The sequence below is a fragment of the Halichoerus grypus genome, chromosome 6 (genome assembly GCF_964656455.1).
Source record: "Halichoerus grypus chromosome 6, mHalGry1.hap1.1, whole genome shotgun sequence".
Classification (NCBI taxonomy): Eukaryota; Metazoa; Chordata; class Mammalia; order Carnivora; family Phocidae; genus Halichoerus; species Halichoerus grypus.
In genome coordinates this window covers 68777564-68791168 of record NC_135717.1, presented here as the reverse complement: position 1 = coordinate 68791168, position 13605 = coordinate 68777564, and the positions used below count along the sequence as shown (strand labels likewise).

Sequence of the window (13605 nt, the reverse complement as noted above, 5' to 3'; positions counted from 1 at the left end):
ATGACCTAAGCCGAGGGCAGACACTTAACGACTGAGCCACCCAGGTGCCCCAGTTTTTTCTCCTTTTTAGACGTATGCACTCAATATGGTGTGAGCAACCATGAGTTTTTAAAACTCAAAAATTTCCCAAATTACTACTTAAAAGTTTTCTCTGCAAGTAATAAAGGAATGTAACAACAAGAAAAAGTTTGAGTAACTCATCCAAGACTATATCATGAAGCCCTAGGAGTGAAGAAATTCTGGCTTAACACTGACCCAAACCTTCCCCCCCAAAAAAACCTTACTAGAAAGTTAAGAAAAGAGTGGCAATGTTATACTTAATAAAGCTAGAAAGAAACAAACAGTGGCTGTGGCCTTTGGAAGATGCACACATTAAAACAACCACCACAATCAGTGTTTTCACAATGAGCTGGCCACAAATCTGGAATAATCAATGTCTTCAGCAAAAAGCAGGCAAATGCTTGAATCGATCCTCCAAGCCCAACATGGACTGAGGGTACTAAAAACTCCAGCCCTAAATTGTAGTTAATTCTTAAATTAATTCTTAATTCTTAAAATTTTACTACATTAGCATCAAGCTGCTCTTCTGGAATCCTCTGTTATACAGGTGACCTTCATTGTGATTAACTACCATGGAGTTATTGGCTCAGTGCACTGGAAAGTAAGTGTGACCTTAGAGTTGGAAGATCCATATTTAAATCTCAATCCTGTCACCCACTAGATAAATGATTTTGCCCAGTCATTGTACCTCCATGAGTCTCAAAACTCTTCCATAAAATGCAAATAATACTACTTACCTCACGTGGTGGTTGTGATTACATGACATTAGTTATGTGAAAGTGCCTAGCACAGTGTCCTGCCCATAACAGTGCTCAGAAATATTTATAAACTTGAATAAGCACCTCTTGCATTAAATGACGATTATTCACAATGAGTCTTTTTCATAGTACTTTAACTGAAACGTCCAAGTATTCACTGTTAAGAAGACTTTTCTCTTAGCAGCTGTATGTCCTACCAGACTATGAATGATACTTCAGGGAATAATAATCATAATCATAAAAATCCTAGAAAAAAAAACATCTTGAGAGGGAAAAATTCTGTCATACTATGCAATCTTTTCATCTTTTAACTGTCTCCACTTTCCTGTCTATACTGAAACTAAAACATTAAATCACAGGCAGGTGTCCTCAGGTTTACCACACTTGGCGATGATAACTAACTTGGTAAGCCCAACCACAATGGAGGCAACTCTCCCACAGCTCTTTAACTCTCCCCAGTTATCCCAAGAATTGATAACAATGGGGAAACCATTTGGAAAATACAAGATGAAACAGAAAAGCCATTCTTAGGTAACAATTCGGGAATCCCTGTGAACTTGGCAATCAAAGAGGATAAAAAGCTTGGAGGAGAAAAAGGTGTGGGTGATGATTATGTAAACATAGCACTGAACTTTTGAAAGCCAACTTCCAACTGAAATGGGAAGTGATTGAGAAGAACAGGTGTATTGGAGACCCAGTTATGCAGGTAGGAAATAGGAGTGGGTTTATCAATGTTACTAGTTCTAAAATGAGATAAGATCCTACTATTTGAACCTAGAACCAGTATCTGTGCTCAGAATGAAAGTGGGTTTTCCATAATAAGTTTGCAGTTTCCTCTAAGGGGTGTGTGTGTGTGTGTGTGTGTGTGTGTGTTTTAAGAAGCCTAGACGCTAGAGATGGAACTAATTTGTTAATGGAAAAAACAAAAACAACACAGCACTTTCACTGCCTGCTATAACGAGCTTATGTTTTCTTCCAACACTCTGAGAACCAAGTGCAGCAAAAAATGCCACGCAATGAAAACTTTTAGTTTTTTAAATAAAGTGATGAGGAAGTTTTTTTTAAAACACACACACACACACACACACACACACACAGATGTTGGGTTTACATAAATAATCAACCAAAACATTTTTCTACCATATAACTTTCTTGTCAAGCATATATTTTTCTTTTTCCTGGAAACTCAATGTCAGAAGTATATGATGATAATGACTGTTTTACAATAGATAATTGGATAATTCTGGGGTCAGAATGAAAAAAATATATAAATCCCATCTTATATCAAATTCATTTTTAGGAACAGGGTGGAAATAGTCTAACATTGTTTGAAGTAAGTTGTCTCTGTACTTGAGCTCATGGTCTATCAATTTTTCCAGGAATGTAGGTTCTTAACCTTATTCTTAGAGCTTTTGGACTTAAAATCCAATGGACTAAAAGTTGCAGTCTTTTTTTTTTTTTTTAAAGCATGTTTACTTCCAAATATTCAGGCATGGAATCTCCTCATTCTGGTACACAGTTTAAGGACAGAGTTCTTTCTACTTGCACTGCTATCAAGAGCTACATCTGAAACAGGACATATAGACATAGCCCTAAAGCAGAGTGTGCTTGTCAACATTTCTTCTTGAGCCCCAGAGTGATTCACTCTAAAGAAGGCTGCCCATTGTCCTCAGATATGCTCTCTAGAAGAAGGCAGGATCCAACTTCCCCTTTGAGCTTCACCTTTTCTTAAAGAGTGGTAGATTACCTCCACCTGCCCAGCCGGTATTCTTATAATCACACCTGAGTTTTGTCAGAAACACAGACTTGTCATCCTTAAAAGGCAGAAAAGGGGAGATTAAGCCAGGTAGCCTACATCCTGCTGGATGTGAAGATGAGACTCCTGAGAGCCTGTCGGTGTGCACTGATATGCTTCTCCTTCATGAGGAAATAACTCTTTCCTTCAAAAGGCCTGAAATAGAACCACTTTCCTCACCCAAACACAGCTGAGAACAGCAAGGCAGAAACCAGAGGCTGTTGGCTACGATGCCCAGCACCAAGAAGAAGTGGAGAGCCGTGGGGTACAGTCCCTCCAGGGTGACAGTAAGCCTGGCAACCAGTTTCTGCAAAGCTTGGCAGAAGGAAAAGAAAGCCTCTTTAGAAATACAGTTGGCAAAACACTGAATATAAAGGATACTCTGAGCAACTGCATAATTACAGACTCAGAGTAACTGTCTAAACTGGATCCCCATAGTATATCCTTTGTATGTCAGTGGAATAGTCTAGACCCCCCTGCACATCCTTTAACAAAACGGCTCTCTAGGCTTCCTTCTTCCTTCCTTTACAGCAGTGATGGAGATGGATGGAGAGGGAAAAGTAAACCCAGGAAGATACGTACTCCAACTTATTGCCTAAGGTTTATGACTTTGGATCTGAGTTCAAACCCAGATATTACTACTTACTGTGTTACCTCATTTGAGGTACTTAACCCCCAGGGTTTCAACTTATAAGACCGTGCCGATGACAAGAGGTACGACATGTCAAGCCCTCGGCGCAGGGCCTGGCACGTGGTGTACCCAATCCACGACCCTCCTATCAGCAGGAGCCCCACCCCCACCACTGCGTCTTCTGTGTCTCCGTTAAGCCTGGAACATGCATCCATCACAACACCTCTGACACTTTCCTATGCTTTTGTGCTGACAATGCATCTCCAGATTGTAAGCCCTGTGAGGGCAGTGTTGACACTATATTCTCGGTACTGAGCATGTACACATACACGCATAAGCTTGCATGCACACACACATGGGCGTGTGCACACACGCATACACACACACACACACCCCACTATGAGGTTAACAAATGTTTGCTGGACAAACAAGTGAATGAATGAACAGATTGCTGGGTTACTTTCATTGTTTATTACTATATAATTCCAGTTTTAAAAACCTTTCTCCAGATGTTGTTATAGATGACTAACTTGTCTAGGTTAACTGAGCCTGCTGACCACATGTGGATGCCAACTAAAGCAGCATCCCTCGGTCTGAGTGAACTACAGTCTGTACTAACACAAACTCCTATCCCAGTGCTATAAACAGATTCCCATATCTAACTCCCCTAGATTAGATTTCCATAACTGTGCTCCTTTCTAATTGGGGAGTTCTAGAACCAAACTCCATTTTGGCACAGGTAAGCATCCTTTCACTTTTTTCAGAATTTTAAAAAGGGAGAGCAAGAAGAAATGTTAATGAAGTCGTTAGCATACACACACACACACACACACACACACACACACAATTTCAGAGAAAATGCAGTGAGCAAATACCAGGTGGGAGGACTCCAGAGCTCATGGCAAACACTGCCAAGCAGAGGCCACACGAGCCACGGATGTTATCCCTGAAGCTCTGGCTCAAGGCAGGGCAAGAACATCCTTTCCCACTGCCTCTCAACAGCCAATCCGCTCCTTTCCTCACTCTGAGGATACCCCTCCTCGTTCATAGCTTTAGAGAGAAAACTAAAGGTTCCTAAATCCAGGATCTCCTCAGACTTACTCTCCAGTATCTTTTCATGGACATAGAATCACTGCTTGGAAATACCCCTGAGGAGCCTCTAGAACAAGAGGCCCAGCACAGTCTTAATACACCCATGACTTACACACAAGCCATACTGGCCACAAAGCACAAAATACCTTCCAAGATCTTTCAGAAATATAATTTGGAAAAAAAAAAAGTAAACATTAATTCTGCTCTGTGTAGGAACAATTTCCATTTGCAAGGGAAAGTTTATCCAAAAACAAGCCCATGTTTCAGTTACTTTCAAGGTCCTGCCATGTGAATGAAAAGCCAAAATAAATTTCAAACCATTTTCCCCAAAGTTCTAGCCTTTGAAATGCCTCACTTGACCAGTTTCAAAACTGGTGTTTCCAAGTTTCAATTCCAAAGAACCATTTTTTTTTAAAGATTTTATTTATTTATCTGACAGAGAGAGACACAGAGAGAGAGGGAACACAAGCAGGGGGAGTGGGAGAGGGAGAAGCAGGCTTCCCGCCGAGCAGGGAGCCCAATGTGGGGCTTGATCCCAGGACCCTGAGATCACGATCTGAGCCAAAGGCAGATGCTTAACGACTGAGCCACCCAGGCGCCCCGAACCATTTTTTTTTTTTAAGGCAAAGTCTCCTCTGAATAAAAACTGTGATCGAGTATATTTAATGTGATTATTATACCTGACGCAGGTGACAGCCAAACGGGACTGGCTCACGACAGAGGCAGAAGGAAGAGTCTGCAAATGGTAAATAGCAAACGAGGAAGAAGGAATCTACCTCTCAAGAAGCACTGTCAAAAAAGGGGAGGAAGAACTGTAACTTCGAACATTGCTTAGAGAGTAAATCCTAAAAGTTCTCATCACGAGGAAAAATAATTCTGCAGCTACGTGTGGTGATGGATGTTGACTAGACTTACTGTGGTCATCATTTAATCTATCCAAATACTGAATCGTTATGCCGTAGACCTCAAACTAAGGTAGTGTTGTATGTCAATTTTATCTAAATAAAAAATTGAGAGGGGGAGGGAAAAAGAAAAAGAACAGGAGAAGAGAGCAAGAAAGAGCAGGGCAGCCCCGAGAGAGACAAAGACACAAAGACCCGCACTGGAAGCCGGGGGCAGTGCAGACACAAAGAGGCAGCGTGCAGAGGAGGGGCCAAAACGGGGCGGCCTGATCAGCAGGAGGAGAAGCTGACAGCAGTCATCAGAAAGGATAGCCTACCCCGTGTCAAAGAGCAGGCTGGATGGTGGGGGGAAGCAATTAAATACCAATGACAGATGGAGATAAGGGTATCCAAGGCAAAGTGTCCCTAAGACACTTGAAACCGAGGGCTGCAGGGAGATGGCTGGGCAGCCGCAATGGAGGGAGCAGGAGGGGTAGCATGTCAAAGAGGAGACACGGGGTCCCAGGATGAGGAGAAATCTGCCAAAGTCTGGGGGCCAGAGAAACGGCTACTGGGATGTGCGTGGGGAGCAGGCCTGTGGCTGCACAAGAAACGCTAGAGAAGTCCTGACCGAAGGAGACGCCCTCCACAGCTCAGCAGCTTCTTCCTCCTCCAGGGAGAGAGTCGTTTCTAACCTCTCCGGAGCCCAGTGCCGAAGGGGCAACATGGTCCCCGTGACCAAGGGCTGCTGGCTCATCGTCCAACAGTCCCCCGGTGGAAAAGACCAGACAGGTTAAGATGGCATCCACCCATCCCAGTGGATGTATCTGGAATCCACCGGGCAGGGTGTAGCACTCCACACCATTAAACAGGAATAACCACTTGGACAGAGTCATCTTCTGAAAGGAGCGGGGCTGGCTGAAGACAGATAATGGGTCCAACAGCCACGTCGGGCCTCTCTATGTGGCTATGTACGTGTGCATGCCGGTATGTGTGTGCACGTGTGACAGGAAAGAGGGATGCATGTGTCAGAAAGCCGGCAACTGCACTTGAGAGCCAAGACTTAAAACTGCAATATAAGAACAATTTTAATGTGCAGCAAAATGTAATGAGGAAGAGAGTCGCCCCAGGTAAAGAACCCGGTGAATAGCCCAATGAGGACCATGGCAGTGGGGACACACACAATGAAGCCTCAGGAAGGGGGCGGCTCCGCCTCCTGCTTGGTACAAGTTGATCCTTCCAAGACTCAGCCAGTGTGAGCTCGGAGCTGTGAGTTAGGAGATTTTTCCCTTCCAATCCCAGCCCAGGCAAGGCCCTCAACGGCTGAGCCTCAGTTTCCTCTTGTGCAATACAGAGCCGCCTGGCCATCAGCCCTGAGAACCAAACAGAGCTCTTGAAAATCTCAATGCAAATGGCAGTAAAACCAACTGAAAGCTGAAACACTGCACAGTTCGAGTACTGCTGTGAAAAAGGGACCAAGTAAGAGATACGTGGACGTGTAGATGGAGCACAGAGGGGATTAAGGGTTTAGAACCATGGGTCTAACTCAGCAACTATGAGTCGCCCAGGGACCTGAAGCAGCAGTGGTTTCCAGTGCAAGAGCCCCTAAGAGGTAGAAGAGCTTCAGGCTGGGTTTTATACATGTCCAAGTGAATATGGCTTATTTTATAACCTTTTATAGAACAAAGGGATTGCAGCTGACTGATCCTAATAAAGGGCTGTGATTTATGCTGCTACTCCTAAAGAGCATTTATTCACTTCCATGCACAGTGATGAGGAGGGCAGAAGGCTTCTGAGTCCTGGGCAGGAGTCAGGGCCCAGGGAGGCTCTCTCCACACACACAAGGCCTTGTCTCTCTAGTACATGCACCCCACATGCGATAAACCACAGAATGCCCAGTCCATCTTCCTGCACACAGATTCCCCTTCTCGGATTTTAAATGGTGCATCACCTTGGTACTCTGGCTTATCTGAGCTGCCATGATTACAACACCAACATGATTACACAAAAGGTACTGTCTCCTACCACAGCCCACATACGGCACAGGTTTAGTCTGTTGTTTCTGAACTGTGAATCCAGCCAGGGCTGGGCTCAAGCCCTTCTTCATCTTTATAGGTTTTCCAGGCCTGCCACATTGTAAACACTCAACAGAAGATTTGCTGAATTAAACCAAAGAGCCACATCATCTTGGATAAGTAACAACTTGTGGGAAACTCAAGTTTTGTCATGGATAAGATAAGGGATGTGGGCAAAACACCATCCAGCTCTGGCAAATGCAAAATAACCCAATATTCTGAAAACAAAAAAAGCACTGTCTGAATACACATTGTCTTTTTTATATACTTCATGCAAAAGAAATATGTATGTAATTAAACCTGATTCATATGTCTAATTCAAAATACATTTTTAATATTAGACCCATCCCTTTGTTAGTCAATGAAACACAAAAGCTGTGTGGGTTTTAAGTATGAAAAAACCATACATACTGGTTATCCCTGAAAAAATTTGTTCAAAAAAAATGTTAATTCTGACATTTCCTTTTAAACGTTCTCCCCTAAAAGACTGTATCTAGAATAACACTGACCTAACAGAAATAAGACTATTGACAATGGCTACAGTTTAACAAAGGCGTCTGGATTTTTACCTTCCTTGGTTACTGCACAAAAGCAGCAAATGTAAGTACAGTTGCCCCAGCAGCTGGTAAGTTCTCTCCCATATGCAAAGAAGTTGTGAAACAGCTGGGGAATGCAAGATGCTTTTGAACAAGCTGCTATGTGATCCAAAATAACGCGCTGCCTGTTCATCTTCCGTACAATGGAAGCGACAGCCCAGGGCAGGTCTGGCGCATGCCCTGCAGCTGCTTCTTTCTTTGCAGCAGGGACCCAACAAGTGGCTACAAATGGAGTAAGATGCACAAAAGCGGAAACCTTGCTCCCAATCCTTTGCATGCTGTCACACGGTTACGCGTGCAGCTCATTTTCCAGGGTGGGAGAAAGCTGCATTTTATACCCAAATGTAAAACCTCTCTGATGCTTTAAATGGCAACCCCTCCCTATACTCCAGACCCATGCACTTCTTGGTGACAACCTTCCCAGTTAGGGTGGTGTTTGATGACATTATAGGGTTTCTTGTGCTTTTGCTCATGACCGATTGTTTAAAAGATAAACTCACAAGAAAAATCCACAGCTACACACTAGCAATGTTAAAGAGGTCTTTCCAAAACAACCTGGCATAAAAACGGATTTCTCCACTTGTATTTGCTAAGTTTAAAGCTTTTGGGCTTTCTAACATAGGAACTAGCTCTACTGGTTGTTCACTAGTTGTTCAGCCTGAGCATGGCCTTACTTCTTTGTATCAGCTTCCAAGTTACAGTCCAGCCATTTTCAGATCATACATCATTTACCATATTTAAGCAAATATTTTTGAAATGGTATCTCAAACCCTCCTCCCTTCCCCACCAATCTGGTGGCTCACCTTTAAACAGATTCCAGAAAAATATCCTATTTTCCAGAGAAGTGTTCCCTCTTGCCAAGACTGGGCCAGCACAAGTTTCAAAGAAGTGGATATTTTTCTTCAGTGTTATAAAGGGCGACTGAATGAGCAAAGAGAATAGCTTCCTTTGCTCCAGTGTGTCTGGTTTTGCGTTTGTTTTTTTCTTTAAGTCCTGTCATCCTAGCCATTAGGATACTGGCTTCAAATTTAAAGGAAAGATAAATGGCTAGAGGACTGACCACAAAATTATACAGTGGTAAAATTAGGAAGAAAGCTCTACAGTTCCGGAGCCCCTTGTAAATTCCTTGGGCAACTAGACAGAATTTTCCATCACTACCAACCCCACCTCCCAACCGCTGATTCCAAAAGAGGAATCACTCACTGCATTGCATGGCAGTATTAACTAAGAAGAATAGCAAGTTCAAGGCAAATATCAATGAACTATTTTACCTCTTCGGAGGAGACAAGGAAAGAGAGAAAGAATCTGTTCTTAAACATCATGGTTATTACTTAACATTTGTTGAATAGCTACCATGTGCTAGACTCTGTGCTACTAAGTACTTTATATAGATTATCAAATTTAACCCTCATAGCTTCAAAGCAGGAGGTGCTATTATTATCCCTGTCTTAGAAGAGGAAAACAAAGTTCAGAGAGGCTGAGCAACTTGCCCAATATTGCAGAGCTATAAATGGTGGAGGTGGCATTTCAAGCCTGCCATTGTGATTTCAGATGCTTGCCCTTAATCATCATGCCTCGCTGTCTCCCCAACTGGCATTGCCCTGGGACATTCTGAGTCACAGATGTCATTCCAGAGTTTAAAACAATATCTTTCTTAAAGGCAATGCATTTTAAGAACATTCAGACAATAACAACAGCCCCTATTACAAACTTGAGCTCAATGATGCATAAATGTGCACAGATAAAATCATGTTGTTGGATGCTGAAAAGGCATTTGAGTTTTAACTCATTAGGCAGTTAATTAAGGTTGGCCATATTTCCAAGGTAGACTTAATGTTACACACATATCCAGCACGGTGGCCAAGTCACACCACTGAAACAGGGGAGGAACTGCAGCTCTTGCAACAGGGAAGGCAAACAGAGATTCATGCCATGTGGAGCTTCCACCTCAGGCCCACCTGCCTCATGAGACACCACAAAATGCAGAGGAGAGCTATTTCTGACTCTCTTTGGAGTTGTCAGAAAATTCTAAGGATTTCTGGAAGAAGCCTTAGAAATCTTAAACTTAAAGAGTTGGTTTAGTTTTGGTGCTGGCCCTAACAAAAGTCAGCAAGATGTAGAAAGTCCGCCTAACCCTAATGCCTAACATCACCAAACCCCAACCTGGGCTTATAGCACATACCGTGACTCTTTAATCAGCAATCAATAAACAACTCTTCAGTATCAGCCTTTGCCAAAGACACTGGGAGGAGCAAACAGTACTCTTTAGAGCAAGCCAGACTCTTTAAGCTTCAGTTTACTCATCTGTAAAATAAAAATAACCGCCTCGGAGAAGAATGGTGAAGATCCTTCCAAAGTGTGTGTGAAGAGTCTCTCATCCACTAGGCACTTTATAAAAACCAGTTCCTGCCCTTTCCTTACTACAGAAGGGAGTGGAGGCAGATAAGAAAGCATGTGAATTCTATCCATTGATTACTGGGGGGTATGGTTTCACATCGGAGCAGAGTGCCCCGGGTTTTTCTTCAGCACCTCCTCGTCTCACGTCCAGAGCCCCGAACGTCTGGTGCGCGGTGGAGATGTTGCCCAGGCCACTTCAGGGACAAGACTTGTGCACAGGCTGGGTTTGCCTAAGTTCCCACAACCTCCGGGAAAACAAGGAGCCCTCTTTATTTCCCCTGCCATCCTTCTCCCCTATTGCACGAGGAACTTCCTGGTGCAATAAGCTGTCAGACTTCACCAGAGCTGTAATGCCTTCGCCAGAAGCGCTTAACCCCGCACCTGACCCAGACTGCGGCCTGGACTGGAGCCTCCCGGCCGCTCACCCACAGTAATGCAATTACCGCCTTCTGGAGGTCGGCTCAGGGTGCCGGCGGCTGCCGGCGGTCCCCGGGGGCCTAAACCACTCCCTTCCGGGAGCCCGCACGCCACCCGAATCTGCAGGGAGGGGCGTGGACTGGCGGGCTGGCCTGGCGCGCCGCGCGGGGACTTCAAACCCGCGCGGGCCCTGCGGAGGCGCGACCCTGGCACCGGAGGAGGGGCGCGGGAGCCCACGGCAGCTCTCGCCACTCGCCCGTGCAGTCGGGAGAGGAAACGGGCAGTGTCGCAGTTCTGAACACTCGCGTGCACCCCACCCCCCGGGTCGCCCCCCTTCCCCGCCCCTCCTCCCAGCGTAACGGGCCACGGAGCTAACTTCCCGAAACTCCGCAGAGGGAAATCCTGCCCCGGCCCGCACCTCCGGGCGGGCGCGCGCCACGGCGCGCGGGGGACGGAAGTGGGTGGGAGCAGTGGCCGCGCCGCGCCTTTGTTACTGCTCCGGGACCTCGCGGGCCGCCGGGAGCACCCCATCGCAGCAGCCGGCAATCGGCCGCCTGCTCCCAGGTTCCCGTCGCCGACCCGGGCAGTACCGCCCAGAGCCAGAGTAAAAGTGGCCCCACCTCCGGCCCCCGAGCACGGCGCGCAGCGGCGCGTCCTAGTGTCTGCCGGCCTTAGTCTACGCTGCCGTTCCCTGCCCTGGGGCCACCGCGCGGAGGGACGTTCCTCACCTTCCTGAGCTTTCCCCAGACCTCTGGGTGGCAGAATCGCCGCTTCCCGGCGGACAGCGGCTTGGCAGCCCCAGCTTCTCAACAGCGCCACGGCCACTCCCTGCCTCCTTTCACAGAGCGAGGATCGGGTCCCCCCTCTCGGGATGATTCACTACGCTCCTTACCTGGAGGCTCGAACAAGTCCCCTCCCCTCCGCCGGCCCGCGCAGCGATCGGGAGCTGGCGCCCTCTGCCGGGCCACCAGCGGGAGCACCCGCGGGACCGAGCGAGGAGCAGGACAGAGGGTCGGAACCTGGAGCCCACCCGAGCGCAGGACCCCCGCACCCAGCACCGACGGTCATCCCTTCCCGAGCAGTGGCCAGCGCGCCGGGGCCATCCTGGCCGCCGTGCCAGTGCTGAGGCCAGACCCCAGGGGAAGAGGACCAGAGCTGTCCTCGCGCCCCCCGGGCCACTGGGCGCGCCCGGAGTCCCCCACTTGAGGGCCAGCCGGTGCAGCCCCGCCCCCAGGGATGTCCCAAAGAAACCACCATGAATCGCGTCTGCACGTCTAGTTTTAAAACACTGGAAAAGCAGTTTTACTGAGGGAAAACAAAGTTTGTGTCTTGTATCTCAGTAGCCTTCTCCTGCTCGAATTAAAGAGGCGGAGGGGAGGGCGGTGGCCCGTCACACACACACCCTCCCCCGGGTCCTAGGGCTAGGAAGCGGCTTGGGGTGAGCTGCAGGCGTATCCGCAGCCCCGGGCCACCGGCGCTCTTGGGTGCTGGTGGAGCCCTGGGTCTGGCTTGGGGCTGGAGGCCGGGGCCGCCGTGTCACTCACCCGGCCGGGAGGAGTGGCTGTCCGAATGACTCGCGCTTTCGCCAGAGTAAACACACTAACAGCAGGTTAGCCTATCCACTTCCCCCTCCCCGCCACCGGTCCTGAGTGAAACTTTGCAGGGCGACTAAGAGGAGGGGCAGGGGAAACCTACACGCGAGGGCCCGCGTCCCACCACCGGGCGCCCGCACACTCACACCCCAACTTCACAGCCCCACTCACCCGTTCGGCTCGCCCGCCGCGGTCGCCCACCTGCCGGGCGGGCCCCCCCCGCACAAAGTTCCCCGCAGCGACGAAGGTGGCGGTCGCTCCGCAGCGGCGCCGGGCGGGGAGGAGCACACTGGCGCGGGACCTCGGCGACCGCGGCACCGTCCCCACACTAGCTGGCTCTCGGCGAGGGGCCCGGCAGACTCGCCGCCGCAGCCGGAGCAGAGCAAGTTGCGAGGCAGGTCAGGGCCGACCGGGAGCCTCGGTTCCCGAGTGCGGACGCGCGAGTCCCGGCGCGGCAGGCGGGCGCCGGGTATTACTTGTAGGGCCCCCGGGTGTCGGCCGCCGGGCGCTCTGAGTGGCTCGGACGGCGCGCCAGGCCGGCGGGGCGGCGCGACCCACCCCCTCGGCGCGCTCCCGCCCTGGCCCGGCCCGGGGACGCGCGCAAGCGCACACGCCTGGCGGCGCCGGGGCTCCCCGGACTCTCGCTAGCCTCCAGCCATGCCGCCCGGGGCCCGGAGGGGCGCCGCTTACCCTTAGAGACCCGGAGCGGCCGCTCTGAGTTTGAGCCGTTCGCGGGATAAAACCCACCAACGCGTGCGAACGTTGCAGTCGGTAGAGCTCTGGGCCAGTTGTCAAGGAGACCGCCCTCGGCGGCCCCGTCACAACTGTGAAGTCTCCCGGCCCCCTCCCCCCGCCCAAAGGCGCATCTGGACAGGGGACCGTGCCCTATCTCAGTGGTTCTCACACTTGACACTTCAGCCAATCACAGTCCCCCGAGATTTGTTAAAACACGGCTTGTTTTTGCCTCCCCCACCTCCCCCCTCTTTCTCCCCTTTCTGATCCTTTTAGTCTAACGAGGGCCCGAGAATTTGCGTTTCTAGGTGATGCTGAGGCGGTTGAGAACATCAGATCAGTTAAAGTTTGTAAAGTAGATGGTAATCTGCAAGGCAGTAGATACATTTATCTTGTTAAATCCACTTGTGTGATTTATCTGTTTCAGTAGCTAGTGTTCACATTGCATTTCGTTCCAACCCCGGCTTCTTTTCCTCCAAACGCTAGACTCTTATTTTTCCTCTTGGGTATGCACCGAGCTTTTGTGTATACCAGCCCCCATCAGAAAAACAAAAGGTGAGTACATTAGTTTGCTAGGGC

General features: G+C 48.5%; 1 protein-coding gene across 5 annotated transcripts in view; it reads right to left on the bottom strand.

The window, feature by feature from the left end:
- SVIL (supervillin) overlaps positions 1 to 12839 on the bottom strand; it is a 227787-nt gene extending 214948 nt beyond the window's left edge. For 3 of the 5 annotated variants that reach the window (XM_078075319.1, XM_078075320.1, XM_078075321.1), the window contains exon 1: positions 12466 to 12836. The gene's annotated coding sequence lies outside the window, so the exon portion shown is untranslated. Of the gene's footprint in view, positions 1 to 12465 lie in introns of all 5 variants that reach the window. The other 2 variants (XM_078075322.1, XM_078075317.1) reach the window with 2 other exon arrangements.
- Positions 12840 to 13605: the final 766 nt, after the last annotated feature.